Source organism: Schistosoma haematobium, chromosome 7 (genome assembly GCF_000699445.3).
Source record: "Schistosoma haematobium chromosome 7, whole genome shotgun sequence".
NCBI lineage: Eukaryota > Metazoa > Platyhelminthes > Trematoda > Strigeidida > Schistosomatidae > Schistosoma > Schistosoma haematobium.
Window position 1 is genome coordinate 7,854,069 of NC_067202.1, and position 27,468 is coordinate 7,881,536.

The 27,468-nt window shown below is 34.0% G+C and overlaps 2 protein-coding genes across 2 annotated transcripts in view; one reads left to right on the forward strand and one right to left on the reverse strand.

Annotated features, from left to right (window-relative positions):
* Positions 1–8,939, forward strand: part of CRLS1 (cardiolipin synthase) — a 46,908-nt gene extending 37,969 nt beyond the window's left edge. The window contains exons 7-8 of the mRNA XM_051217909.1: positions 8,632–8,866; positions 8,908–8,939. The gene's annotated coding sequence lies outside the window, so the exon portion shown is untranslated. The remainder of the gene's footprint in view (positions 1–8,631; positions 8,867–8,907) is intronic.
* MS3_00009531 (uncharacterized protein) overlaps positions 1–27,468 on the reverse strand; it is a gene marked incomplete at its 3' end in the record, with an annotated part of 59,546 nt that overhangs the window by 23,857 nt on the left and 8,221 nt on the right. The window lies entirely within an intron of this gene.

Genomic DNA, 27,468 nt, shown 5'->3' on the forward strand with positions numbered 1-27,468 from the left:
CTCCAGTATCCTGCGGGAACAAATGGCGTATGAACCTATTGTTGGTCACCGGCTTCCATGGGACTGTATCTCCTTACGTTGCTCCACTGCCTTGTGGATCAGACATTCAGGTCAAAGGCTCGGGGTGTGGCCCCCTAAGAGAACCACCTGCTTCGGTTTGGGCACCTGGGCAGTATCACAGCCCTCACACATATCGAATGAGATTTGTGTGGCGCATATGTATTTCGTGCCTCCTTGTACCAATATCTATGTGTTAAAATAATAATAATAAGGTTTATAAACCAGTTAAAATTATGATTTACAGTTTGATGGTTAATGTTAAAAGTTAGATCAAGGGTTTTTATCACGAACTGATATCAACTATAATGCCAAAACTCTATTTAAATAAATGAAAAAAAAATGAATTTCGCGCCAAAATTCATTTACTCGTTATCTTATATCTGGATGATTCATCCATGCTGGTATATACGTACTTTTTAAGTAGTTTTACCCATGCCTCCCTCCCAATTTAAACTTTACACTTCACACTAAATTGTAGTATTTATAAACTATCAAATGAAGGATAACATGATGAACTGAAGTAATTCTTCGAAAAACAATAATAATAGTTTTGGAAAACAAATACATAAGTCATTACAAATCAATGATAAGACCATACCTGTCCTATCACTTTATTTTAACACTCTTGCTTTTTTTTTCAGTAATAAAACTTTTTTTTCACTCAAACATTATAGTGGATTTTTTTCTATGAAAAATTTCATTCTCAGTAGACATTCTATTCTTATTAGAAAATCCAGTAATTCAAACGGTAAACAATAGTCTGTGAAGGGTGGCGTAAGATCATGGATCGATTAAAGTTAGACAATGACACCGTTGGATCCCGGTTCAGTGGTTTAGAGGTTAGGTGTTCACGCGCTACATCAAAGGTTCTATGTTTGAGTCGCACATGATGGATTATGTATGTGCACTGTTGTGGAGTTCCATACTAGGACGGATCGTCCGTCTATTGCTTCCATGTTTCCAATGGTGATCTAGCTTAGATTGATTGATGATCTCAATCAAAACTTAACAATCTTCACAAACCTATACTATGAATAAATGATTCCTTTATAGAAATGAAGAAAGAAAAGATCTTTTATAAAATTAAGAATTTGATGTTGATGACATTGGATTTCAGAGTATCAGACTAAGTGAACAACTTACTATCACCAACTTCTGCTCCCTACGTTTTTTAATGCGCACTTCTAGTAACTACCCAAATGTTAAGTTATTGCCAGTTCAATAGATCGGATCATATTAAAAAATGGAAGAATGAAAATAAGAAACGTTTTAATGGATCAATGAAGGTGGCGAACTGTAATTGAAATGTTTTGTACTTGCAAATATAGTTCAGTCGTTCCAGTAACTATTGTTTTTCTGCAAAATTAGACAATTAAAATTACAAGGGATGCCCATCAAAATCCCAGGTAACAAACATTGACAAATTCTTTAGTCACATAGTTTAAACCCCAAATTAATAATGACACACGAAACTGTTTTATACTATATTTATCTTTCTGTTTTCTCCCAAATAATTTTGCCTTGATATATGCAGTTGAACAAGTAAAGATCATACATTGTCATATATAACGAATATCTGACAAATTTTGATTATTGTGCTCCACGATGATAAAATGTTCTAATGGTGAGACTATAATTTATGGACGACCTTTGAGCGATGCCTTGGTGATCTTGAGAATGTCCACCTACTTTCTAAGGCTAAATGAAGGTTATAAACCAGTGTGAGGAATTAGAATGATGATCTACAGTTGATATTTAGGGTTGGGAAATAGATTAAGGGTTTACATCACAAACTGATATCAACTATGATGCCAAAACTCTATTTGGCCAAATGGATGAGTGAATTTCGTGCAAAAATTTGAGATCTGTTATCTTATACGTGATTGGTTCGTCCATAAATTTTAGTCTCGCCATTCTAATTAATGTTTGGGTAAAAGTGTATGCCAAGTGATCAGTAAATGCAATTACACTATAGTGATGTAAATACATGAGTTTTTTTGGAATTAAATTTCATGTTTAGGGAACTATATCGTTAAGATAAATTTACATCGTTAAATAAACCCTATCATTTTCCAATAATTTTCATTTACTATGCATAACATTACTTCCATAACTGTTCTTTTAATATTCACACAGATTTTTAGAAAACGTTTTCAGTTTTGTGCTCAATTGTTTACTTTCCCACATAAACTATTTGTACCTTATGGAATGTTCTACTCCTATGGATATGAGAGAAACGAACTGATATCATTGCTTTTAGTTATCATTTCTTATCATGAAACTCAATGAAATTAAGCAAAGATGTATAGTGGCTAGCAGTGGAATCCAGTTTGACACACATTTCGTCCTATTTGGGACTCGTCAACTGGATGTGCCCACATCTCAGAGTTGATGTTCACTTCGCGACTTGAACCCAGTATCGTTCGCTTCAAACGCCATCACTTTATCCACTTAGCTACTGAGTCCTGATAGCCACTTGCTTGTGCGATGGGTTGAAGTTTAAATTCTCAGGTACATCCAGCTGACGAGTCTCAAATGAGACGAGATGCGCGTCAAACTGGATTCCACTACTAGCCACTACCCATCTTTACTTAAAAAGCTTGTGACTTAAGGCTATATCGAGGCAATCCACACAGGATCCATATATGGCAACAAGAGATCAAGAGATCGATTGAAGTCCTAAAGAACAATGGGAAGATACAAGTAGAATTAAGTTCTTTATGATTGATTTTTCTAGAAAGTCGAATGAAAATAAAAGATAAAGAAACATTAGCCTGTTAAATACGGCGCAAAATATACCTGGAGTTATTGACAGCAAACTAACTAGTCTAAATGTTAAACCTTTGTATAGTTATTGAACCATTGAAACATTGTATTTTATTAATTGTTCAATGGTCCGTTACTTTTAGAATTTATTTTTATCTCTAGAAACGGTTGATTATTTCCATCCATAAAGCTAATTATGAAATGATTATACCATAATAAACAAGAGAATATGATCCGTCCGTAAATACTACAAATACGAATAAATAGTTGTTTAATGGTGTGGTATTATTAGAAGTGAACTCTCTTTTTCTTAAAGGAGTTATACGGTTTCTTAATCTTTAACGACTGCTTTTACTGTGTAAACGTACCATATATATATATATATATAGTGTAGATGCACTAGCCGGTTACTTAATGGTAACAGATATTACATTCTTTAGAGTTTATTACAGATTGATCACACTGTAAAGCCTCTATCAATGTAATTGACTTTTCATCTTTATCTTGTGTTTTGTCTTGTATTAGTTGATTTAATACAACCAGTAAGAAGCTATGAAAGTTGGTTGTTTGTCAGTTGAAATTCGTCAGAAATCTTGGAGGAACATCATTTAGTAATGAGAATAGAAATCATGTATGTTAGTTTTTTTAGTAACAGTTATCAGCAAAAGTCTACTCAAAACACAATGAATCTATTGTAGGATTCAGACGATTTTACACTTTAAGAGAACATTTTAGGTGACTAACGTTTTGTTGCTTAGTCTCTAGTCCTGAACGAGAATATATATATATATATATATATATATATATATATATATATATATAATGGTAATATTGGGAAAGCTAGATGTAAGTCTGGTAAATATAGCTCTAATGAAATGTACACTTCACTGTGACATCATTGTTGTTAAGATGTATGATCATACTTGGGTGATTAGCATCAATCTTATTCACCTTAAATCATGTTACTAATGTGCACATGACCAGTATTTAACATAATTTATGAAAATCCACTTTTCTGTTTGACTTAGTTCATTATACATATTAATAATATTAGACTTTCATGTAAAGCAAAGATCTCTAATGAAGTTTTTATTTAGATTTAGATTATATACGCGAAAGAAAGTAACCTGAACATTTAATACAAAATGAGTTAGAGCAACCTTATTGGTTATTTTATGGGTTTCATCTCTAATCGAGATGGATACTTTGTTTCCTTGTCAGACATATAAGTTATTCGAATACTTTATAAACAACTATAACTCTTTAGTTTCTATTCAATCAAATTGAGTGACTTCTAACAAATAAATGATTGAAATTTTACGAATGATTCCATTAATAACACTATTCCCTCGATTATCACATTAAAATTAGCATTTCAAAACCTCAGTTAATAATATCTGATGAAAATGCTTCCGGAGTACAAAGACTATCTATCTGAGGACTTCGATCAGGAGATAAAGAAGAATCGTAACACATAGCCGGGAAGAACATAGCATCATGTGAAGCTTTAGCGTCTCCAAGGCCTCCACGGTAACTTGGAGAATCCACAGAACCAACAAGAGAAATTAAAAATATTACAATACGATTATTGATTAGTTGATAAATATATTAGCATTTTTTGGCCAGTTAGTTTTCTACGGAATGAGGTCGCTAACTCCATGCCTAACCCTCCTCCTTTGCCCATGCTTGGGACCGGCAGTAACTCTAGAAGAGCTATAGGCGGAGGTTCGGATGCAGACGTAAAGGCGAGAATTAGCAAAGCAAGGGCCGCATTCCTACAATTGAAGAACATACAGAACTCAAAACAATTTTCAACCAATATCAAAGTCAGAATCTCCAATACGAACGTCAAGGCAGTTCTACTGTAAGGAGCTCAAACTTGGAGAACTATAACAACGATCATCAAGAAGGTACAAGTATTTATAAATAGCTATCTATGCAAGATACTCAACATCCATCGGCCGGATGCCATCAGTAACAGCCTAATGATTAAGAGAACAAACTAGCTTCCAACTGAAGAGAAAATTAGGAAAAGATTATGGAAATGGATAGGATATATATTACGCAAATCATCAAACTGCATCACGAAGCAAGCCCTAACATGGAATCCTGAAGGGAGACTGAAAAGTGGAGGGCCAAAGGACACAAAACGTCAGGAAGTAGAATCAGATATGAAAGGAATGAATAAAAACTGGGAAGAGCTGGAAAGGATTGCCCAGGACAGGGTTGGATGGAGAATGCTGTTGAGTGGCCTAAGCGATAAATGTGTTATTGTTTTTGCTTCAGAACACATTAGGAAAGAAACAAACAAAAAAACATTTCAGATTAACTTGTTTCGAATAGTTTTCATGTTACCAATATCGCATAAATTCGTAAGGCCTCCTTAGAAGTGCTCGCCCAAGACCCTCCCCCTCGCGACTGGATATCTTTGTGAACAGTTATATACAAGATTTATTGCATTGTTTATGATTGAAAACCTATGATAAGTTACTTAATTTAAATTGAGGAATTACTTTTAAATGCAAATATTTTACTAATCTGTATTTTTAATAGTTGAGATCATGAGTCAATTGAAGCTCTACCACCATGGAAACGGAACGACCGTCCAGTGCTTCCAGGTTTTCCATGTTGATCTAGCCTCAGTCGACTCATGATCTCAATTATTAAAATTACTATAATATCCACAAAAACCCCTTCTGATAATAATCTGTATTTCTTTACTAAAGATAGTCTACATCACTATTAACCCTATATTTTTGATTATATCATTATTCACGATGCAGAAATTGCTAAATTTTTCACTGTTATCTAAAAGAGGTTTTCACTATGTGGTTTATCATTTGTCTGTTTTGCCTTGTTAGGCTATATACTGTTTACTTGTTCAGTCTGATGAAAGGGCTTATATTACGTCACGAAACTTAAAAAAATACAATTTACTACTCATTAGGGTATCGTAAAAATACATCTATTATCAGTCAGTCAGTAACAACGTAGAACTTCCTATGTACGTACATCAGTTCGAGTTGCCATACCACATTAGCACAGAGATGCAGTGGTCGATTCAAATCACGTAGTAGTAGAGGTAGTAAGAGTATAAGCAGTAATCGGAAAGATTAGGGTTTGGAGATGTTATTTGAAGAGTATAATCCAGTGAAATAAATTTGAAAAAAGAAGAAAATAAAGGGACATGAAGAATTCAGAAGATTAGAATTTGGGAGAACACAAAGAGTGTATGCACCTGCGCCATTGCAAACGATTTTCAGCCATGTCATTTAAGGTCTCTAACCATCGGTTGCTATCATCTCGCTGTCCCCAACCAGGTAGTCTACACCTACCAACATGACTCCGTCCACTTCTCAGTGGCTTCGTGGATTTGTGCCATGTTTTGATCTGGTCTCCCCTAGCTTTCCTCCAATCTACTCCTATACCACTGAACATCACTCGTCGAGGCAGTCAGTGGTTGGGCATACGTAACACATGTCCCAGCCATCTCTATTGATGAAGTTTCACTACGTCATCAATTGGTTTGCCATCCTTACCTAGTACCCGTTTCCTAATAACTGCGTTACTTACTCGATGGTCCCAGGATATACGAGCAATATTTCGAAGACACCTATGATAGAATACTAGTAACCTACGAATATCTTCTACTCTTACCGGCCATGTTTCACTGCCAAAAAGTAGGATGGAATGAAGTGCTAGACAGTAAACACGTCCTTTGGTTGATAGACGGATATCTCGCCTACACTAATAATGTAAATATATATGTATACATATACATCATGTTTGATTTTTTGAATGAGTAAAACTACTTCAAAGATTATGAAGATGTTGTATAAATGAATGCTCAATGCATATTACTTCTATACCACCTCATCTAATGTCTACTATCTATTACTTGATTGATATCGTTAAGTTTACAACCAATACCTTTTCAATTCTCAATAACTTTTGTTATAAAAGTCTTAGATTTCAAATAAGGTAATCTCAAACCATACATGCTTTATATTAATGAATAGATTCCATTAGATATTTTGTTTCAATACAGAAAACATTCTAACTAAATGAAATATGTAAACCACATTTCCATTGCATGTTATCTATTCTTTTGTTTTTAATTGTATATTATATTGTAAAGAATAAGTTTACATTATCTTCATGTTCATGTTCATGTTATCTTCTTTCATTCTTCTAGTTTTACTACACATAATTCCTTATTGTTATTGTTTAATACGAATTTCGTAATAATGATTATGGAAATTTATATTATGTTGAGTAGTAAACCATAGAATTACGTTGTCATTCATATTAAATTAATTACTTATCTCGTTGATTGTATAAATGATGAATGTATAAAACTAATTATAAATGAAACTCTGAACAATATATCTAAATATACTAGGTGTTCTAGATCAATTTGATCAAATCTTATTCTAAGTTTAAGCAAAAATGGATAGTGGCTAGCAATGGAAACAAGGAAGGGAGTTTCGTCCTATTTAAGACTCGCCAGCTGGATGTACTTTCATCGCAGAGTTGATGTTTACTATGGGACTTGAACTAAGTACCGATCGCTTCAAACGACATTCCGAAATCCAATTATCTTCTGAGTCTTGTTAGTCAGTTGCTTGTGCAATGGAGTAAAGTTTTGATTCACTTGGTATTGTATACTTGAATCTTCTGATTGATGTTTAGGACTTCAATTGATCAGTCTTTCTCTTGCAGACATATGTGCATACTGTGCGTATTGCTTCAGTATTGCTTTAATTCACAAGCATTATAAGCAAAGATGGTTATTAGCTAGCAGTAGAATCTAGTTTGATGCGCGTTTCGTCCTATTTGGAACTCGTAAGCCGGATCAATTGCAGTCGTAAACAACAATGTAGAGATACAAGCAAACAACACTAAGTGAACTTATTTCAAGTTATGCATTATTTTCAGATATTTTACTCTTGTGTTTTTAAAAGAAAACTACACTGTAAAATAAAAGAATACCTAAATTAACTAAGAACAGACAAGAAAAAGTTGCTAGAATAGTGGATTAATTGAAGTTAGACATTAACACTAATGGATGCCGGCTGACTGGTCTAGATGATAAGCGTTCTCGCGCGAGACCGACAAGTCATGGGTTTGAATTTCGTGAGGCGGGATCGTAGCTGCGCATTGCTGAGGAGACTCACAATAAGACAAAACAACCGTCCAGTGCTTCCAGGTTTTTCATGGTGGTCTAGCTTCAATTAACTTATAATCTCAGCTATTGAAATTACCATAATATTCACAAAACACCCTTGAGTTTTTAAAAGAAAACTATACTATGAAATCAAAGAATACCTAAATTAACTAAGAACAGATAAGTAAGACTTGTTAGAATAATAGAAAAGAATAACTTGCATTATATTGTCATGTCGGTATTTTTCTACTATGGGACTTGTTTGGTGACTTCTGAAGATAGTGTTAACAATAATACATGAAATGAAAAGTTATCATAGTTATTATAAGACGTTGGTTTCTAATAAATAAAACATCAATGTTCAAGAGTAGGCAAATAAATAATTCATTGATAAACTATATTTCCCAGTCAAGTCAGTTATTGTATTGATTTTGCAAATTATACTTATATATTAGTCTACTGATGAATTGCTGGTTCAGTCCATTCACACATTAATGATCAACTAAATGTTTATAATGATGATTAATTTGTTATTATTACTATAAATATCATTATTGTGGATAATAATTAATTAGTGGTTAATGAATCTGTCTATCCCTTCCTACATTCCGGTTTTCTTCTTTTCATTGACAAAACAGTCTTATGCTCTCGCAATAAATAGAAGATTGAAGTTATCATTCTGACGAACCACTTCTATTTCAAGATAATACAGTCAGATACTGTTATTACCTTTCGTATATAAGAATTTATCTAAAAGCTTCATGGGTGATGGGAAAGTCTCAAGTTATCTTTATTTTTTCCGAATGTTCTTAGTAAATTACAATTTGGATGGACATAATTGTTCTTGATGATTCTTTAATCCATATTAACACAGTAAGTTTGGCTATTTTCTGGTCAATAATTTTCACTCTTAGTTCATTACTTTTTATATGCTCCGGTAACTACAGTTCTTAATACATGAATGGACCCATAATATAACAATTCCAACTTTCTCTGGGACGAGATAATTCTACTTCTTAAGGCTATTTTTCATCAGTAATTACAATAGTACCATTCTTTCATACTGATTGTAATTTTAAATCAAATAAAGTCCTTGATATGAAGAATATCATTTTTAAAATTAGACGAAAATAAACTTAACATCAGAAGAGGCTTTTATGGATATTATAATAATTTCAATAGTTGAAACCATGAGTCAATTAAAGCTAGACCACCATGGAAAACCTGGAAGTATTGGACGGCTGTTTCGTCCTATTGTGGGACCCCTCAACAGTGCGCATTCATGATCCCACCTCGCGAGATTCAAACCTAGGACCTGTAAGGCTCGCGCACGAACTCATAAAAAATTACCAGTCTACATAAGGTTTCAATTAGAATACACTGATAACATCTAACATCAACAAATTCTTTTCATCTTCGAAGGTTGGTCACATTACCATTAGAGTATTAGAACCACAACCGACCTACAGTAAGAATTAAATATCTCAACTAATCGATCACAGGTCATCAATTGCCATATTATAGAAAGTAGGTCTATCTGACGAGTAAGATAAGCATGAAACCTAGAGTTTTCTTCTGACTATTCCTATCCACTTAGAAAGTGAAAGTCTAGTAGTCTCGACTGATCAACATTTTATTTAAATCATTTGTCCTATCATATCTACATTTAATATATAGGCTTTTCACTTAGTGATTCTGTTAAAGCAGTTGCCTTATTCTAAGTAAAATTATTAAATATTTTAATCTTTAAAATGACTTTCAAAATGAAACAGAGTGAATTACAAAAACTCAGCTTAAAAAATGTGAATTATGAAATTTCATTTATTTCAAACGAATCAATATAGATTGGAGACTCAGTCTACGGAGCAGTTAGAAACTATGATTTCATTTAGAGCAACCAAGTCATTTTTCCCATGTAAAAAGTAAATACTTGAAAAAGCCGGGTACTCTTGTGTGTTTCGATATTAAATAACAGCACGATATAATGCCATTTGTTTTCATACTGTATTTTAATGGTAAAAACTCATTTTTATATTGAGATCATGAATCGATCAATGTTAGACCACGATCGAAAACATGAAGGCACTAGACGGCCGTTTAGTCCTAGCGTTAAACTCTCCAACAGTGCACACTCATGATCCCGTGCACAAGAATTGATCTCAGGATTTTCGATATCGCACATGGACGCCTAACTTCTAGACCACTGAGCCATCATCCAACGTGGTAATGTTTAACTTCAATCGATTCACGATATTATGTGATCATCTTCCATTGTCTTCTATGGTTGCGCACTCCTGAGGTGTCCAATAGTAGGATGAAATAGCCATCCAGTGCTACCAGGTTTTCAATAATGTTCTAAAATTAATCGGTTCATGATCTCAATCAAAACTCCACTATCTCTGCAACACTATACCAATCATTTACAAACATCATAAAAATTTTCTGTATGCTCAGTCTATTAAGATGGTTGTTTGTCAGTACAATGTGAGTTATTATGGAGGGAACATTACAAAATTTATGGCATAAACTCAGTTCAACCAGTTTTAGAATTTCTCATCAACTAGAAAGCTCCTTAGTATATTGTTGACTAATATACTGACATGCTTTTGGTTAATTTGACTAAACTGAGAGTTTAAAACAAAACAGTGAATTAAGAGAATACAAAAACAAACAATAAAATCATACATTTCAATGTAGATTGTTATATACTACTGTTGAACGTTTTAAACTATGAAGGAAATGAGATCGTAAGTAACAGTAATTTGTTAATAAAATGACTTAGTTCTTGCATATGGGCATCATTACCAAGGTTTAACTTGATAATTTCGAATAAATTGAGCATTGGGTAGATGATCATAAATAAATAAACAAATATGGTTGTAATATCCCAATGAGTAGAAAAACTAGATTTTTCTGACGTTTCGTGACATAATGTAAGCCACTTCATCAGAGAATCAATGAATAACCAGATCAAATTTCAACCAAGTTTAAATAGTAAAGAAGAACAGCGACACAGTGCACGCATACACACACAAACGTACATAAATGTCGCTTATAAATCACCTTGACTGAAATGACATAACATTGAATTGTTCAGACCTGTTTTTTGAGTGATTGCATATAATACGCTTACGTTGTTTCTTTGTACTATTTAAACTTGGATTAAGTTTGATTTGATTATTTATTCTCTGAAGAAAGAAGCCTACACTAAGTTAGGAAACATCAGAAAATTTATTTATTTCAACTCACTGGGATATCTCTAAATGCGCTAATTTTTTGCTTGTATAGTTTAACTATTCAGCTAGAGAAAAAAACAACGAAAGCGACCAAATAATTCATCAAAAATCACCACCAGTGACTAGTTTCGTGAGGGGATTCTCGGAGTTCTAGTAAGAAACCGTGACCAGTGGAGCTAATCCATGTCGGGTAGAGACAGGTATCTACCTCAGTACAATGGAAGGTGGTCGCGCAATCTCATGGATTGTTTGATGTTAGACACTAACACCATTGGATATTGACTCAGTGGTCCAGTAGGTTAAGCGTTCGCATGCGAGACTGAAGGCCTTTGGTTGTAATCCCGCTAGCGGGATCGTGGATGCGCATTGCAGAGGAGTTCTGAAGTAGGACGAAATGGCTGTCCAGTGCTTCCAGGTTTCCGACGGTGGCCTAACATCAATGATTTCAATCAAAAACTTAATAATCTCCACAACCTCTATACCGGTAAAAAACAAAAAGCAAGCAATGAAGACGTTCCAACGAAGAGAACTCGTCGAAACGAAAACAAAAAAAAAAACGATTTTTCTTCATTGAAACAACTTCACTTGTTCTTTCTTCTCTGGAAAAATTAATTTAAAATAAATAAGTTCATTGACTTGTTTTTTTTAGAAGAAAAAGAAAGAAAAAGAAAAAGGAATAAAACGCCTATTAAAATTATAGATTGAATATATAACTAACATAAATTCCCAATTATTATTATTGTCAAATTGTAAACCACACCTATTTGAACTAGGCTAAGTTTGTATGAATTCACTCATAGGAAATAATAAATAAAAGAAAAATAGACGAAAATACTTCTCTCTTTCTCTCTCTCTCTCCCTTTTTATTAATAGAATAAAATGACCTAAATAGTTAGTTGAAGTTAACTGGTTCATATACTACTCATTTATATAATAATAGTAGTAATAATAGTCATAAAAATAGACAATAGTCTATGAACCATTATTATAAAAGGTAAACTGAACGGATGAAAATAGAAAACTGTTCAAATTAATCAATATTTATAATTCGAATTAAGTAACTGAATAAATAAATAAATTCAACTAACCTACTGGTTCATCTAATCTAATCACAATAGATTGATCACTGGGTGGCGATCACTGTTATTCATGTCTAGTCCTTATTAGTGCAGATCGCATGCTATCGATCATGTTGCAATGTAGCCACAAGTCTAGGTGACTCGACATTGCGGGCACTATATATTGAGATTAGATGGCGGTGACACAAGATCGAATCCGCCAGAGAGAACCAGTTCCCTCAAGATTACAGGTACACCTTGCTGACGAGTGTCAAGTAGCACGAAACCCGGGTCCAAGGTTTCCTGTCGACTGCCTACAGCCACCATTTAATTTCAGAAAAAGACCTATTACTCTTGATTTATTCCACTAAAATCTTTTAGTATCATTGGTTGATCCATAATGTATCATTGAACAAATGAAATATTTATTCTTGTTAGGTTTCGATTAGCATAATGAATGATAACTTTTAAGGATCCATTCATGTAACTGAATGAATTTTCTTTGATTTATTGCAATAATTGTGAATCAAGCATTGTAAGTTATATAGTTTTTACTTACTTAACCAAATAGTTATTGTTATATCCCGATAAGAATAATGAATGGTAATTTTTGGGATCCATCTATGGACCAATAGTATGAGTATATTTTTATCGTGTAATTGTTGTACAAATAAACTGTTCATATTCATGTCCCTCTTATTATGAGTTTTATTTTGATCAATGAACTATTATTATACGATTTACTATTCTTGAATTATTCCCTGTCTGTTAATCACTACTTCCCTCATTCACAGCAAATTCTGGCCAAATATTGTACAAATGTTATTTTCTATTTTATGGTACGTTGTGGTTGGTTTGATTGGTATATAAACCCCGTATGTTTGAAATAAATGATTGATATTGCAGAGGCTGAGATTTGTGTTCTGGACTTAACTGGCTCGGCTAGACAGGAAGCGAGACCAATAAGGACTGTAGGCTGCTTGCACATGTTTTATGCGTCACTGGTTCGATCGATAATTCGCCACTCTCTGATTAGCAGTATCGTTGCGTTATACAATAAACGGGGCACACAGGTTCACAAGTTATAACAGTTACATTGATAACGTGACCAAAGGGTCGTTTTAACGCTTGATTTCATTACAATATTTCATTGATAACTATCTGATAATCAGCTAGTTTATTTAAATCAATATTTTTGTTTTTCATTGTGATCCCGCTCATGGGATCGTGGATGCGCACAATAAGACGAATTGACCATCCAGTGCTTCCAGGTTTTCTATGGTGTTCTAACATTAATCGATTCATGATCTCAATCAAAAACTTAATAATCTCTACAACCCTGTACTGACAATATTTTTTTTTGTTTTTGTTACTATGCTATCAATGAGAGTATTTCGTTACATCATGCTTGTTCACACTGTACTAATATTTATCAAAGTTTACATTTATGAAAATTATTTATTTTAACGTTAATTTACACTACTTTCTAATAATTTAAAATCTTTTGTTTGTCAGCGTAAAAGTTCATTCATAGAATAAAACGTATGACCTTTAAGTCAAAACCTGAGTACTGTATGTTTCGAATCACTGAATCATGAGCCAATGATCTACATTCTAAACTTTTATCCGTTTGAAGAATTAAGCGGACATCATTCAATACTATCAGTGATATATTAGTTAAGCAATGACTACAATATAAGAAATGGGGTTTTGTGTAGATTGTAGTTATTTAATAATTGAATTCATGGGTTGATTAAAGCTAGATCACCGCGGAAAACCTGAAAGCACTGAACGTCCGTTTCATCCTACTATGCGAATCTTCAGCAATGCACACCCATGATCCCGCACACGGGAATCGAACCCAGGACTCTCGTTCTCGCGAGTGGACACTAAGCCTCTAGACCACTAAGCCGTCATCCAACGGTGTTAATTTCAAACTTCAAACAATCCATGAAATCGCTCCACCGTCCACCATCACTACAATATCAAAAATCCCCCTTTCTGATCATAATCATTATGAGCTCACTTGTAACTGGCTTTAAGATGTATTTCTTGGAGTTCTAGTCAGAAACCTTGGCCAGTGTAGTTCAACCATGTCACAATCCGAAATTTGTTAGACAGTGAAAGTATTTAATTAGTGACAATTATTTCAAGCATTTATACCATTCATTGAACTCAACAATTGAGTTCATGAGTCGATCTGAGCTAGCTCACCATTGAAAACATGGAAGCATTGGACGGCCGTTTCGTCCTAGTAAGGGACTCTTCAGTAGTACGTATCCACGATTCCACACACATACAACCCGAACCAAGGACCTCAGTCTTGCGAATGCTTGACATTTAATCCAATCAGCTGGTATCCAATGGTGTTAATGTGTGACTTCAATCGGTTCATGATCTTGCGAAACCATTCATCCATTGCCTGAAGTGCATACCTGTTTCACATTCGACATCAACTATTAGAATCTAAATTAAGCAGTTTTTAAACACAGTAAATAAAAATTGAGATAGGTTTTGTAAACTTTCGATGGCTCTCAAACTTTTAAAAATATTTAAATGAACGTTTCTAAGCTAAAATATTCAGGTATCTATTGAGCTCGTTTAGCAGATGGAATATACATGGTTTTATTTCTATATTTTTATATGTCATTCAAAAAAATGTATCAAGACAAGGTGATTAAGTAGATTCAACAAAGATTTTCAAACATCTTGATTGGCATTTCATATCGGTAACTGTTTTATTCTTCTATTACGTTACATATAAAATTCATATCAGTTTGACTGTTTGAACAGGACACACATACATACCTATGCGCAAAAATTACTTTTTATAGGAAATGATCAGCTAGATTTCTATAGTTCAATGGTACAACAATAAATTCTATTATAACAATCACTGATTTCAGTTTGATTTGTTTTGATGAAATGAATAAATTTGATAAAATGATGATGTCAACAAGGGATGCCTATAGTCTTGATGGAAAAGACCATATTTTTGAAATTTTAACACCCCTCTCTCAGGAGCTCAATCATGAACATTTCTACTGAGTTATCCATTTTCTACATGAGTGCATATAGGGCTTACAGATGAAATCGGCCTAGCAAGAAACATAGTTCCTGGGTTTGTTTCAGATGATTTCCAACCAGCAAACGTCAAAACACAGTGCACATGATGTTGATGCACTCTGACTACTTGTCATACTTTAACTCAATTGAGAGAATTAGATAATCATTTGAAGGATTAGGTGGCATGATATTGGCCATTATTAAGTAATAGTTTCGTGTAACTACTCAATAATGTTCATATACAACATTATTGTGAATAGATATCAGAACTTTCCGACTTCTCAGTCAGCAAGTTAGCTTTAACTACAAAGTTGCCTTCCAGAAGTTGCGATTCCTATCGTTTTACATTGTTATTTAATTGAATTCAGTCTGTAATGTAAACTATTTTCAATCTTTATAGAAATTTGATCCTAACTGCTGAAAGATGGTGGAGAAATTCAAGATAGTGTCTGATTTATAAAACATTACAAGCAAAACAATAAATTTAATAAAATACACTGATGGTGAAGTTACTGGTGTAGTGTGTGCTACTGATGTCAACAGATGTATGTAGTATGTATGACCGATAGAAAGTAGAATATCTGGCGGTGGAAGGTTGAAAAGATCGAAGCGAAGAGAATGATAACAGAAAGTGATTGGTATAGAAACGAAAGAACAATAACGTCTGACACAATTGATGGACATTTTGCAAATGAATTATTTACTGTATGGTTTTCAGATTTTACCAAGATATTCTGTAATGTATAAAAATACATCTAGTTGTTCCCGTCTGTGGTCTCGTGTACTACACTTGTTCTACATTGTTTGTTAACGGTTTTTAAAAGTCACTAATAAAAAGTACACCTAAGCGTTATTATAGAAAATCAAATGTACTTGACTGATCAATGTTTTCATTAAGAATTAATTTGTTTTAAAAATATTCAAGTAGTTTAATACACATTGTCATACGTGTTTACCACTTACCGCTTTGAGAATAACTTTCGATGTCAATTAGTGATAAACATTTCTGACAACTGAATAAATCTACTTCTCATCAGATACTATATTATAATCACAGAAGTCGTCTTTATTATATAACAGATTGCTTTTAGTCAAATTCGTGAATACTTTACAGTTCTATAAAAACTCATGAAAAGTAGCTTTATCAAAGCATTCAGCATAAGATGAACATATATCAAAAAGGGCTGATCAAACTCCAGTCAAGATTGTCGACAAAGGGAACATTTAAATCCTTTCTAATAATGATATTGATGTTTCTTATCGTCCAGTTTAGTTTCCATTAGTTAATTGTTATACTTTTGCGAACAAACACAAATGTTGTACAGCTATTATAAACAGTCTACTCTGAGTACTTCAATTAGTGTATGTACAACTAAGCATTTGTTCACATCAATAATTATTCTCAACTAATTAATAATCGTAACAACCCTGCTTTATCATTTAAAAATTCGTTTGGATAACGAATATTCAGTAACTAGCATAACCATAAATGGTAAGGCGTTATCCAATTTTCATACAGTAATGGACTTAGGACCCAGGTATTCCTACAAATCGTCTTTCCTGAAACAAGTCACAAAACAAACCTCCAAGTACCAACGTCTTCTGAGTTACATAATTCGCAGCCTCTATAACAATGAGCCACGTATTTTAATGCACAAATTATGTGTTTGACCACTGACAGAATACTGAACGTTTATTCTTAGTAGTGTTCGCTTAATGGATAAATTAAGGTTGGAATCCGTTCAAAGACTATTTATACTTTGAATCGACTGTAGCTTAGACTATGAATCTTGATGTAGTAATCTTGGACTCTACCATTAATGGTAGAGGAGACTTAAATTTAGCCTGGTCTTTTTCTTCAAAATATCTAATAAAGCTATATGGCTATGTAGAGCTGAAGGTCTCATATGAGACTGGAAGTTCACCATTGGTATTATGGATGGTTCAGCATTGCTTTGGCAAGTTTTACTGACTGTTCATGCACAAAATTACTTTGCTGGTTAACCGATTTCATTCATACTGGTGGTTGCTTTTCAGTGTTCTCAAGAGCCATTATCATTGGGACATTGTAAAGCATGTCGCCATTGATAACATAAATGAGTTTGATTGTTGTGTAAGCGGAATAGGTTAGCTTTGGTCTGTTCGTGCTGTGCATAATTGATTCATGCGATCATGGATCGAAATAACTGTACATGTGACGTGAATGTGTATATGAATGGTGCGAATGGTCCACCAGGGTGCTTGGTACCTGTGTGGTTGCGCCACGGGATTGAGCTTTACTATTCAGATTGTAGCGTTAAAGCCTATACAGTGTCTGGTTCTCCTGTGAAGCGGGATTGAACTGTACTGCTCGGGTTACAAAATTGAAACCTGGGTGGTGTCTGACTCTCCTGTTAAACGGGATTGATCTGCACTGTTTGGGTTGTCACGTGAAGGTCTGGATGGTGTCTGGTTCTCCTGAAGACCAATGTAAAATTACCCTGGCCCACAAGAGTGTACTATATAACTATCATTTACATTCAATGAAGCAATTCAATATGCAGAAACTCTTAGTTATAACATCCGTAACTCTTTGCCATTAATTAAATAAATTCATTCTAGTGAATTTCTTGGACCGAAATAATATACCGAAATCTTTCCGTGAAACGAAATCGCTCCTATCCTTTATTCGCCACATCGATGCCTACTTCACTGAGAAGACAAATCTGCTTATACCTGCATGTATATCCCATTCCACAAGTGAGATTATAGGAACTTTAACTGTTTAATCGTTTTTAACACGGACTCCATTGATTAAACTTCCTTCCATACAAATGATTTACACGAATACCGTTCCTAGAAAGTTTAGCCAATTTGAATTATATCTAGCCTGAACTGTATATCAACAAATAACTTGGCACAAGTTTTATTGCAAACGTGACTGACTGACGGACCTATTATAGTAATTATTTCTTTAGTTGTTACGTCCTCTTCATTTCCGTTTTATTTTCTCTAGTTACAGATGATTATAATCAGTCCGTTATGGGACCGGAAATGACCTTAATAATACCGTTCATACATCAAAAGGATATCAGCTCAAAAATAAATTAAAAGTTTCCGGTTGATGCCTTTTATTTCTTTAGTACACATGAAAAATGTACTATCTAGATAATTTTTTGGAGCAGAACACTTTAAACAATCTAATATAGCATTTGTCCGCTATATTTTTATTAAGATCATGAAACGATTAATATTAGACCACCATCGAAAACTTGGAAGCACTGGGTGATTCCCGTGTGAGAGGTTGTGGATGCACACTGTTGAAGAGTCCCACACTTGGACGAAACAGCCGTCCAGTGCTCTCAGGTTTGCAATGGTGGTTTAAAATTGATCGGTTCATGATATCAATTAAATATAATTCAACAATCGCCACAACCCTATACTGACGCTTAAGAGAATATATTAGAAACTAAAATCAGTAATATCTTTTAATTAAATCAGTAGTGTCAATCATATTGTTTTGACTATGACAGTTGTAAAGTATAAATGAAAAATTTGGAACAAAATTGAAAATGACACGAAATCTAAGTACTATTAGTCTCTTATTATTAGTAGAATTAATGTACTTCAGTGATGTTTTATTTGGTGTTTAAGAAACAACTGTATTTATTGATTTGAACAAATGCGTTTGTGGAATAAAATAATCTCAATGGTTAAGATCATGAGTCAGTTGAAGCTAGACCACCACGGAAATCTTGGAATTACTGGACGGCAGTTTCGTCCCGTTGTGGGACTCCTCAGCAGTGCGCATCGACGACCTCGCCACCTGCGAGTTTCGAACCCAGGACCTGCTGGTTTCACGCGCGAGCACTTAACCACTAGACAACTGGGCCGGCATCCAACGGTGTTAATGTCTAACTTCAACTAATCCACGAAAATGAGCGACACATCCACCATTGTCTTCAGTGAGTTACTATCTCACAACAGACCTGGTTGAACTCCACTGGTCGTGGGTGCGCACTACTGAGGAGTCCCATACCAGGACGAAACGGCCGTCCAGTACTTCCAAGATTTTCATGGTGGTCTAGCTTCAACTGACTCATGATCTTAACAATTGAAATTATTATAATATCCACAAAACCCATCTGATATTAATAAAAATAATCGTTAACCGAATGCTAAAATGTTTGACCTGAATGTATCGTCGATTGATTAAAACTCATATTTAGTGGTTAAGCGTCTTAACAATAAAAAATCAGTTTCCAATCGATTTTGTAGGAAAAAAAGCATTTCAAAATAAGCGAACCGTAAGGTTCAAAATGCATGAGTTTTTCTTCGTTTAGAAGGTTTATTAGTTACCGCCGAAATGCTAAACACAAATTACACTGAACTTACTTTGCTTTAGTAGTCACATTGAGGGTTAAAAATAACAGAACCATTTTTATCTTTGAAAACTTATCAAAACCACTGCTTTTTGTAAGTTTATAACGTATTAGTGTAGCTCTATCTACATTAAGATTTCACTTCAAATGTGTCATGCATTACTTTATGATCACGTACATGTTGTATGATTGTCTGCATGATAACAAATATTAACTATAAACTAATATACTATACGTAATCATGTCATCATCTGTCGTCCGATTCACTAAAAATAACTCTTCTAAACCCATATTCAGCGCAAACAGGCAAGTAAAAGCTATATTACTGAACAAATTAATAATAATTTAATAGCTGAATTCATGAGTCAATTGAAGATAGACTACCATGAAAAACCTGGGAGTACTGGACGGCCGTTTCTTTCTATTTTGGGACTCCTCAGCAGTGCGCATCCATGATCCCGCCTCGCGAGATTCAAACCGAAGATTGATCAGTCTCACACACGAGCGTTTAACGTCTAGACCAGTAAGCCGGCATCCATTAGTGTTAATGTCTAACTTCAACTAATTTACGAAATTAAGCGACATATCCACCATTGTCTTCAGTGATTTATTATCTCACAACAGACCCGGTTGTACTCCACTGATCACGGCTTCTCACTAGAACTTCAGAAAATACCTCTTGGAGACCGTCACTAGTGAGCATATGATTATTATAATCAGATAGGGGTTTTGTGGATATTATAATAATTTAATAGTTGAATTCATGAGTCATCTAATGATAGTTCAGTTGTACTTATAAGGATTTGAACTGATACTGACAGGAGGATACGAGCAGTGGTCTGGGTTAATTGAATAATCTACTTGCTTATCAAATGGACAATTATCTTTTGTCATTCTAACCTGTAAGTCATTTTCATCTTTCTATTCTTCTCTTACCTCCTGATTATTACATAACCTCATTTGTTATTTGCAATCTCTCGAGTCTTTTCTATCCTTCTATAAACACAAATATTTACCATACAAATATAAATACGAATATACGACTTGAATAGATAATTTCATCGAAAAGAAAATTTTCCTCGCTAAACTCTATTTAATTTTATTCAATCATACAATGGATTATTTTAATTCAGTTTAAACTACGGTAAAGATAACTAGAATGGATAAATTTCAGAAGAATACATACGTAAACTATTAGATCGTCGGTGTATTAAGAATGACAGAATACTTGTAGATATATTCTATCTGAAGTTTGTGCTGATGATGTCGTTCAGAAGGGCGATGAAAGCTCCACGACTAAACCATCCAACTCAGAGAACAAAACTCCATCAAAAAAAGTATATTGATAGTATTTATCACAGATAATACACAAACAGGAAAAGCAAATATGTGCTAATAAGAATACTTGGTAAGTAAGTGAGAATACTTATATATATATATAACCAAATGAATGTCTGAATTACAGTAAGAGTTTTTCCTTCCCTGAACAAAACACACACAAACAAAACTATTGATATCTATTCTGTATGTATGTTTGTTTGTTTTTTGTTGCAAAATGCATCAATATCCTAAATATCGTTTTCGTTCATTTATTCTCATCAATTCCATAGTGACTGACATTTTAACCTACCAGAATTCCGAGAATTCTGGTGAGAAGCCGTGACCAGTGGAGCTAATCCGTGTCGGGTAAAAACGGGTGTCTACCTCAGTACAATAGAAGATGGTCGCGCAACTTCATGGATTGTTTGACGTTAGACACTAACACCATTGGACGCTGGTTCTGTGGTCCAGTAGGTTAAGTGTTCGTGCACGAGACTGAAGGCCCTGGGTTCAAATCCCACGAGTGGGATCTTGGATGCGTACTGCTGAGGAGTCTCACAATAGGACGAAATGGCCGTCCAGTACTTCCAGGTCTTCAGTGGTGATCCAACATCAATCGGTTCATGATCTCAATCAAAAACTTATCAATCTCCACAACCCCTAAACTGATAATTTTGTTTTCATTATTTGTCCTTAAAAATCGATTACATTATTTCTTTGTCATTTACAAAAGGTACTATTTGAATGTCAACAACAACAACAACAAAATATGAAGTCTGTGTATAAAAGGTATTTCTGGATGAAGGAAAGTTATTACTAAAATTATTTATATATAATATGTCAGAATATCAAACTTTCATTCATTTTTTTCCTTTCAGAATGATCCATTTGTTTTGACTTAATAATTCATTACTAATTGTCATTCATATATACATATATATGAATGAAGTGAATTCAAATCGGTAGAATGGCCTAATAAAATAATGATATACTTCATTTGTGATGTATATAATAAATGAATTCAATCAAATCATTGAGTAAGTAATCAATCATCCGTAGGATACAGTCTTTGTGAATAATAATAGTAATAAACATTGTATGATTAAAGGTGGTTGTTAAAAGAGCCTAGATTTAAGGTATGTGTATTTTGGAACCTATCAAAAAAAGAAAGATTATTAGAAACTTTCTACATAAGTCATATTCTTTTTTGGAATAGAAATATACGTCTAGATGGCAGTTGGAGGTAGTCAACAGGAAACCCTGGACCCGGGTTTCGTGCTACTTGGCACACGTCAGCAAGGTGTACCTATAATCTTGAGGGAACCGGTGCTCCCTGGCGCATTCGATCTCGTGTCACCCAGCTTCACAGTCAGAGACGTTACCACTGAGCTATCCGAGCCGTGACTAACCTCCTGTAGGACTGAGATGTAATCACAATTGATTGATCACTGGGTGGTGATCAATGTCATGCTTGTCTAGTCCTTATTAGCGCAGATCGAATGCCATCTAAATCTCAATACATAGTGCTCGCAGTGTCGAGTCACCTAGACTGGTGGCCACATTGCAACATGATCGATAACATTCGATCTGCACTAATAAGGACTAGACAAGCATGACATTGATCACCACCCAGTGATCAATCAATTGTGAGAAATATACGTCATTCATTACTGTTGTAAGATGTGTTACTAAGGTGAAGACTGAATTCTTATATGGTACTGACTATTAATAACTATAAATACAAAGGATCTAGCTTTCAATTCTATAGACTAAGCATAATGCACTATGATATTGACTTAGTCTACAGTAAGACTTAAATAATATCATATTGACCTATAGGTGTAACTTTGCGTTATGATTCAATATATCTTCATTTACAAGCTTCTAGACCTTTGCAATGTTCTATTTACTAGTTACCTCATTGTTGTAGACTAACAGTTACATAACTCGATTAATCTATTATAAATAATAGTTGAGGGGATTTAATTTTACGGTAACTGAAAACTGTGTTCACATATCAATTTATTAATTAACCGATGACAAATGGTGATCTGATGAATTGATGCAGTTTTATTCACTCATAACGCTAATCTATAGTTAATTAGGATGAAATAGTGTGATACATCAATGTTACACAGGTTTAACTGCCTATATTATCTGTGATAGAAGCAATTTGGATATATATTGAAAGAAATAATGTGCTACAGTGAGTACTTTCGTTCGTTTTTTCACCAAGTACATACAAATTAAATAAACTGTGATTAATTTAAAATGAATAAACATGTCTGAGAATCTCAGAGTTGGATGTGGGAATCGCGTCTCCCTATTCATGATATATTTATGAAGGGCAGTTAAGAATCTTTTCAAAACAATGAAATAACAGTAAGCTTGTTTTATTCATTTCCTATCTACCTGAGCCCCCAAATGCCATGGTACGGCCGAGGGTGAGGAGAGCCAGCGCTCTGTCTCTAAATGCTTTCACATGGCCACGCGTATGCAGACACTACCAGGGAAGTTCTACCCACTGCCTTCTCGTGGCATTACTGTGTTTACGAAATTCAGAGGACGAAAAGCGAATTTCCGGCGCTTTAACCGGGTTGGTGAACATAGAGAGTTCGACTAGAGGAGTTGGGAAATCCTGATTCCAAACCAGTGGTGCATAAGGGCTCCAGTATCCTGAAGGAACAAATAGCGTATGAACCAATCGTTGGTCACGGCTACCATGGGATTGTATCTCCTGACGTTGCCCCACTGCCTTGTGGATTAGACCTTTAGGTTAAACGCTCAGGATGTGGCTCCTCAAGAAAACCACGTTCTTCGTTCTGGGAACCAGGGCAGTATCACAGCCCGCACACAAATCAGTTGATTTGTGTGGTGCATATGTATTCGGAGCCCCTTTGTACCAATATTTATGTATTCAAATAAATAAATAAACATCTATCTACCTGATTGGTTGACGTTTTCACAGACGTGAGAGATATTTTAATTTTAAGTTTTTTTTCACCTACTTTGATTAAAGTAACTAGATAGTGCTATACCCTCTCACAAAAACTGGGGATTAAAGTTGAACTTAGAGATCCGTACCTTATGAGTGATATACAATAATCAGTGGTCGTACAATAATAGATTTTGCCAAGCCACACAAGTTACACTACTCTAGCAGAAAAAATTAGATTCAAGTGTGGGCAAATGGACTATTTATGTAGTCAATATCACTTTGAGTATTTGTTTCTCTGAGTCGCTCCTACTATTTACAAGTACATATGAGTTGCAAATACTTTATTTAAATATTTTGCAGTACAGCTTTCTAGGTCATAGTTGTCTTCACTATCTGCATATTTAGTATGGTCAAATATTATAAATGTGTACAATAGGCGAACTGAACTTGACAAATCATTACATTCTGCTGAAAATCATTTCAATGATCAGGAAAGTTAAATTAAATGTTCATGTTGTGATAACACATTCAAGATATAAACAGTGCTTACTTTAAAAACCAGTCAATCACTATTGCGTAATAGTGATGGGAAAATACTGTGAATAAATCATATTTGTCGATGAATGAAAAACAGGTCATTAATATTAGCCTAAAAACTTCATTAATCATGGATCTATGATCAGAAATAATAGTTTAGCTTTCACCAATTCATTCAAGTGTTCATTACTAATGAGTCCTGTAATTGGATCAAAACGCCTGTTCAAGAAAATTCAATGGCCAGTCGGTGAAGAAATCCAATATTATAGTATCTCGTGGATTTAACTGTTAAAATAATACAATTTCCACAAATCCTCATACTGATAATAATATGCTCGCTAGTGACTAGCATCAGGATGAACTTTCTGGAGTTCTAGTGAGAAGCCGTGACCAGTGGAGTCCGATCCGTGTCGGGTGTGAGATAGGTACTCACCTCAAACAGTGGATGAGGGGTTGTTCAAGATAACAGGTCGATTGAAGTTAGAAATTAAGACCGTTTGATGACAGTCCAGTGATTTGGAGGTTAAGCCTTCACGCGTGAGACTGGTGGTCCTGAGTCCGAAATGTGCGTGTGGAATTTGGGGTGCGCACTGGTGAAGAGTCCCATGCAGGAACGAAATCACCATCCCGTACTTCCAGGTTTTCCATGGTGGCCTAGCTTAGATCGAATTGTGAACTCAACCTATAGTATCTTTTTTCAATTTGTATCGAATTATATTAACTTATAAAATACCGTACTTCATGTACTGACGTTAAACCATCCTGCCATCAACCGAGTCTGTTACTGACAAGTACGCTTTTAGTCGATGCACCCAGACCAACTATTTGTATTAGAGAATTGAAGCTGGCAAAGAAGCTTTTATTGCATAACCGAAAAGAAGATATAAGCATAATTATCAGTATACGGTGAAGAAGAATGTTGAGTTTTTATCAGAATCATGAACCAATCGATGGCAGATCACTATTGAAAACCTGGAAGCACTGGATGGCTATGTTATTTGTTTGTAGTAATAGAGATAATCGAAAGTAGTTTCGTGGAAATGATAGTTTATTATTTAAATAGGTATTTCATTAGTAATTTTGTATTTTACATTCATTATGATGCAATTTGAACATTCCTATGAATGATACCTCATCCACAATCATATATATAAAATTTATTTAAATAGAAATACAAAAGAATTTACGTACAATGAAGCCTGAATAATTTTATCCGATAGAATATTATGTCTGTCACAAGTATGACTACTGGTTGCTCAACTTCCTTGTTCCCGCTACTGTGACTCCAAATCCAATCATGCGTAATAGAAACCAAGATCTGGTGATAATGATTTATTTAACTCCCAAAATAAATGAAAATGATAAATACATACAATACTGTTTATGTGATTTTGTACATTTAGATTAATAATCAGATTTTTATTACTTCATTTAGTAATATTTAACATCGAACAGTTGGTAATTTGGCTCCAGTATGGAACTTATCAGAAGTGAGCACTCACAATTCCACACGCACATTTCCAACTCAAGATCCTCAGTCTCAAGCGTGAAGATTTAATCTATAAACCACTGATCTGACATTCAACAGTGTTAATGTCTAACTTTAATCGACTTATGATCTTGAGTAATTCTTTATCCATTGCCTGAGGTGAATACTTGCCTCACATCCGATACAGATTACACTCCATAAGTGAGAACAAAGGTTCTGGGTTCGAGTGAATTAATAATTTACCAAGTGAAAGCATGATTGTAATAACAAACCCTGTTCGATTTTTAAACTGATTTGATTTTTGCATTTCGATCCTGTTATATAATAAATAGAGTAGTACTTAAAGAATTGTTCATTTGTGATAATGAAAACTAATCACTTTTGTATATAAAAAATATTGTCAACTAAACTGAAATTCTAGAAACATTTACAAATAATGCAAAGAAAATTCCTCTTCATTATACTTAAAACAACGTTCAAAATTGTATTTGATCTGATTGTAGGTCTTAATTTATCACTTTCAAAATTGATCGATGAACTAGCTACCGTCATGAATATATATCAAAGACATATTCCAAACTAATCAGATGAGCGAGAATTACAAAATTCAATATATTTCGATCTGTCCAACTATTTAGATGTCATTATTCAGGTCAGTTGTCATTCCATTTCAAGTTATTTATATATTGTATTTCAACTGTTTCAGTTTCTTCTATGTTTCTATTACTTTAAAAAAGAATTTAACACTATCAGATAGTATAAATTTATATTTTGAACAACCCTGTATAGTAACAATCATCGTGTACTTACTAGTAACTAATTTCAAAAGTCACTTCGTAGAGTTTTAGTAAGAAGCCATGACTAGTTGGGTTCAAAGATGTCGGATATAAAGTAACTAATAATAAGAAGAAGAATGAAAGACAATGACATCAATTACTGAATAGCATTTAAATGGTCTGAATGTTAAGTGCTCACTGAAAAACCTGAAGATTGTAGTTTAGCTTGCTGATCGGGACATAAACATGTACTATTGATCACTGTTTCACTATAACAAAGCGATCATCCAATATTTATTGATTTTCAATTTTTGTCTAACTAACAGTACACGGTAAAATTTTTATAACCCTCTCTATATTATGTTGTTATTTCAATGGTAAAGTACTTACACTTTACTTGTATAAGTTGATAAAACTTTGCCTTATTTTTCATAAGTTTGAACTTTTCAACATGTAATTTGGTAATATATTACTGATTTTCCAGATTTACCTTATAAAAATTTATAACCAAAGTTGGGCCACTCTTGATATCAAATGTTACAGTTCATTTGAAAGGATTAGAGCAAAACTAAAAAAATCCAGGTTGTACTGGAAGTCTGTCTAAATCCATAACCTTATTAAGGATCGAACCTAAGAAATTCATATTTCACATTAAGCACAATATCTTTAGATCAATAAATTGTAATGCAATGAA